A 4,842-nucleotide genomic window follows, 5' to 3' on the forward strand; every position below is an offset into this window, starting at 1 on the left:
ACTGATATTTGTGCTGACAACAGGGGAAGGAGGCAGTGTGAAAGTGGAAACAAGGATCAAAGTACAAGAAAAAGGCGGACAACTGCTTTCAGCAGCAGTGTTAAAAGGGCTCAAGGCACTCGAGTGCCCTGCTCTGAGCAGGGTGTTGGACCAGGCAAGCTCCAGAAGTGCTTTCCAACTTCAGCTCTTCTGTGATCCTGTGAAAAAAATGCACGTACCCAAATTCTCTCTGCATCAAAAAATGGTGATCCTCAGCTGCCGTGTAAAGTTGAAGGTGCTGGAAGGCTACAGGCACCTCAGCTTTTGACACTGATGTTTCCAGGCACCTCTAGCCTCCTAACCTGCTCAGAAACCCCTTAGTCTGAACAGGATGCACAGCTTGTGTTGTATTGCATGTGCCTCCCGTTGGATACCACACATATGAACCTTCACGAGCGTCCATAGGTATCCAGAGCGTGTTCCCAGGGCGTCCTGCTCCAGTCAGTGTTGGGACAAAGCACACTGGCAGCAGTTGCCACTTTTCTTTTAATACTTACAGGAGATGGTAGTTGATAATGCTGATGTTGTCTTCAACTGTGAGCTTGCAAAAATGTATGCAGTTATTTTATGTGACTCTGAAGTAATTCTGAGCCTCTCCCTGAGGCAGTATGTTGTGAAACATTCACATGGGCAAATCACCTTTGGCTTCAGCGGCTGTGCAGATGGGTCACTGGCACCGCAATTCTCTTTGCAGGCTCCAGGTCTTCTGTGTTACTTACAAAATACAGATGGATCGAATACAAATGAAGAGGAATAGCTTACTTCAATCTCAACTCCAGTAACGTGTGGAAGGTAAAGAGGGAAACCATTACTTAAAAGGAAACCCCAGCATCTTTCACTACAGCTTGATACCATGTTGAAAGATTGCTTGCTGAAATCCGCATACCCGAGGCCCAAAATCCAAATCATTGGATTTTAACACGACTGTTAACATGACGTAGCTAGTGTGGTTCATTCCTGTTCACTTGTATTCCTCATATGACTTTCATTGTTTACAGGAAAATGTGATACATGAAGAATCTCAAGTAATTTGTTTTGAATTGCTTGCTTATATAATATAATGCAGGCGGCATTAACGTTCAGGAAGCAGCTAGACGTGAGCAGGAGCCTGGGCTGATACTGAATACGCAAAAATGTTTACAGTGCACTGTAGGTACTGTGTTCTTTATAAGTAATTCCCCAGTTACAAAGTAAATGGCATTAATTACAATTATCACAACATAAGCCATGAAAGTTTTGGCTGACAAAAAAATAATAATGGAATTACTGCCTTCTGCATTAACACTGGGTCATATTGCATTTTACCATCTCTGAGTGTCTAACTTGGGAATGTCTGTTCTCTCTGTCCTCATGATTGAGGCATCTTTAATGCAACAAGAATTTGCTGTCCTTACAGAAAAATCATGTTCCCTTCACATATGTTTTTCTCAGCTTTGAACCTTTTCCCATGTGGTCCTCTTATCAGAAAACAAACTTTTCCAAAGGCTCTAACCTCCTGCTCCTGAGGTTAACAGAAGAGAAAGTGGTAATTCTAATAAATCTCACATCATGCCCTAACATGGAAACCAAGTGCATGCAAGCCTTGCAGGACTCCTCTGAGGAAGCTATACATGAGTTGCTGAAACTGAGAAAGAGAGTACTAATACACTGAAGCCGGTCCTATGACAGACAGAAAAGTTTCATACTGTCAAATCCAAATTTTGATATTTTTTTTTATAATTTAAATTGGGAACTAGACATTTCCATGATGGGAGTGCTTAGAAGAAGCTAGGCTAGTTTCAAACCTTAGAGCAGAATTTTACTAGACTGTCTTTAACAATAAGCATTGCCAGTCATCATCACTATGTATGCAAAGCGCTGGTCCATAGCAATCGTACCCTGGATTAGCTGCGAGCATGGAATCCCAAACCCCAGACCCGATGCCCTGTGGTCAGCAGTGCTGGCTGCCATCCAAGCTGGTTTTAGTCCCAGAGGTGAGGGTGTGGCGGCTTGAGAGCTCTTGGGGAGGGAGACCGGAGCTGAGGTGGGGGACTTCTTTTCTCTGCCCTTCTGCCTCTCCCTCAAATCAAAATCTCAGCCTTTTATAAGAATTTCGAGTTTCGAGGCAGTTCCTAGCCCTTGGCCTCCTGCCCTGGACTATGTGCTGCGGAAAGCTGGGGAGTTGGGGTGGTTACTTTCCTAGGACATAGCAAGAGTTTTACATTTTGTTCAAGCTTTTTTTTTCTTCATTGGCTTTTTTCTTCTTTTCTTAAAGCAAGAGGAATTTTTTGTCATCTCTCAATGTTGTATTTCAATGACCAGTGTTTGACTGTCCGACGGTTGTTCATTGTTCTAGGGCCTCTGCTTTGGCTTCAGTGCAATAAGCTAATGAAGATGGATTAAATTAGCTTGGCTGGGCTTTTGCTGGAGTAAATTTGGTGTGTGTGTACAATTTCTACTATGCCAGCAGAACTATCTGGCAGCAAAAAGGAGCTGGTGGGTAGGTGCTATCTTCAGCTGCTCCATCTAGATACAGAAGAGGAGATGCTGTTGGGAAGCACCTGTGTAGAGCAAAGGTGTGGTAAGCAACGGGTCTGACTTGATGTCACGATACAAATTCTAATGGCTCGATCACAACCGAGTGGCTTGATTGTACCACTGGCAGATACTTAGATGCTCTGTGATCTGTCACGGTGGACACTTGGGCTCAGGGACTCAGAGTTCAGCTCAGAACCTGTTGGAGAATGCAGCAGTCCTATTTACTGCACACAGGGGACTAAGGGAGCATATATGCAACTAACATCCTCTCTATCTTTCTGGTGCAATATGGCCCCTTATGGACAGCCTATGTCCCTGGCTGCACATACTCTTAAACCCATGCTACCGAGAGTGCTATCTGACCAAAGCTGCCGCCTTCTCTCCTGTAGCACATTATTATTATTATTTGTGGAAAGGCGCAAGGTGGTCATCCACAAGGAATCAGTGTGGGACTGGAAGGGAGGGTGATGGCTTCCCCCATGCAGCCCAGGGTACATGTGTACTTCTAAGCAAAAGAGAAATGAACTTGAGCACTGGATCTCTGATTGCCTGGGGTGGGGAGGAAGCTTACTCCCTAGCGCTATTTTGGATGGTCCATTTGGTGTCTCCAAGACAGCTCTGCTATAAAAAGGAATCAAGGTGGACAAGCTGTAGTCTAGGGACTGGACCTTTGCCCTCTCTTTCTTAGCAGTATGCACATAAGCTTGGGACCTGGCAATCTCATCTTCCGTTTGGCCTTGTTGATCGTGAGCTTTTTGGGGGTGCCAGGAGTGGCAGGAAGGCACCAGCCGGGTGCACTGGCCTCCTGTGCCACCCACGGTTGCGGGCCAGAGGGGACGCTGGCGGCGTGGGCCATGGGAGGGGATCACGATGGCGTGGGCCAGAGGGTTTTGAATGCCCTCTGGTGGCAGAATCTCCTGTAAAAATGTGCTTATTTACTTTTCCCAGACTCCTGGCTAGCGCTGTGGTGGATGGAAAACTCATGTTTTGCTTTTTTTCTTTTAGTAGCAGGAAAGTGGCTTGCACAGCATGGAGCTCCAGGGCACTGAGGGGAAAGTGTGGGCTTTCAGAGCCACTTTCCCTGCGTCCTAGGACTGGCTCCACTGATCCCTTTAGTTGGAGAGTAAGCCCAACTGTTATTTGACCTAAAATAATGGTATTACTATTCATAAAATGCATTGTACACAAGTAAATTGTTGTCCTATTATATTGCACTAAAAAGCCATATTTTGGCATGTCAGTGGGTTGCCGGAAAGCAGGAAAACATGTGGAAGAAGATAAACGATATATTGTATGCTGATGCTGGTGGTGGCTTCTCTTCCGTTGTGTCCCCTGAATGTACTGGCTTGGCACTGCGCTTTCATGCAGAAGAATAAGGATTAGGTTTGTCCTGCTGTGAGATGATTCATGTATGGGGAATGTGCATATTCAGAAAGAGTGAGATTTCAAGAGTACATCGCTGAAGAGAGGCTTGTGATAAGAATCAATAATAAATGAATAGCTGAGCAGGGAAAAATATATTCAATAAAAGGTATTTAAACTAAAGTTGAAATCTTAAGCAGTTATGGTTTCTTGTCTGACCATTTCTGCTAAAGTTGCTGTTCTTCATTCTCTTTATAAAATATATTTTTTTAGATATACAGTTTATTCTTTGGTTTTAGGTAATATATATGTATTTATGTATATTTATATTAGATATTTTATTTTATATGCATGTGTATGTATTTTTATAATATGCACTCCCTGAGGTGGTTTTCCAATTTTATTATATGATTTTGCTTCGGTACAATGTCAACACTTACATAATACTAGAACAGGGCTGGATATTTAAAGTTAATATAACAGCAACTAGATGTCAAGCTGTTATCTCCTTTATCTAAAAATGTCTAAGATATGAGCTAATATTTAGCAAAATAAAAGTGTTTCCCAACTTTGATATTATTCATGCTTTCCCAGAGATGTTAACGTAATCTTGTAATTGGCATGAATTCTATCCAGCAATGAGCACCGTAGGAAATGCATTTTATGATTGTTACTTGTTTTTAAGGCACAGTGGAAATTCATAGGACATAACAAGCCATGCATTTGAGTATGGCTGACTTTCTTTCTGTACAATTAATTTGTTCTGAAGGGAAAGGGAACATCAAGCTTAACATATTTGTCAGTAGAAAGCCTTCTCTGAAAGATTTTCATTTGGGTATAAGTGCCTAATTTCCAAATAGCATGTTATGTTAATTTTAAACAGACACTTTCAGAAAATCTGCATTTGAACTCTCTCCTCCGGAA

The sequence above is a fragment of the Pygoscelis adeliae genome, unplaced genomic scaffold (genome assembly GCF_000699105.1).
Source record: "Pygoscelis adeliae isolate BGI_AS28 unplaced genomic scaffold, ASM69910v1 Scaffold14, whole genome shotgun sequence".
In the NCBI taxonomy this organism is placed as follows: domain Eukaryota; kingdom Metazoa; phylum Chordata; class Aves; order Sphenisciformes; family Spheniscidae; genus Pygoscelis; species Pygoscelis adeliae.